The following is a 308-nucleotide window of genomic DNA, read 5'->3' on the forward strand; positions in this document are numbered from 1 at the left end:
GGTGTGGCTAGCCTGGGTGTAATCCCAGCCCTCTTGGAAACTGAGATAAGATCGCAGGTTTGACCTGAGCTGCACCACTTCATTGCATAGTGAGACCCTGTCACCAAACGTTCAAGTGGACAAGGACCCAGAGATGGAAGGAGAGGGAAGAGCAGATAAAAGCAGTCGGGATGTGTCGTGCACGTGCACCAACGCCCCGGGGTGAATGTGATGGTAAGTACAGCAAACGTGCAAAATAAAACTTGAAAAAGCGAGGGGAAAAAAAGAAAGAGGGCTGGGGCCGGGGATTTAGCGCAGCGGATCGGTGG

Source organism: Fukomys damarensis, unplaced genomic scaffold (assembly GCF_012274545.1).
Source record: "Fukomys damarensis isolate Sample0158 unplaced genomic scaffold, DMR_v1.0_HiC HiC_scaffold_23, whole genome shotgun sequence".
Taxonomy (NCBI): domain Eukaryota; kingdom Metazoa; phylum Chordata; class Mammalia; order Rodentia; family Bathyergidae; genus Fukomys; species Fukomys damarensis.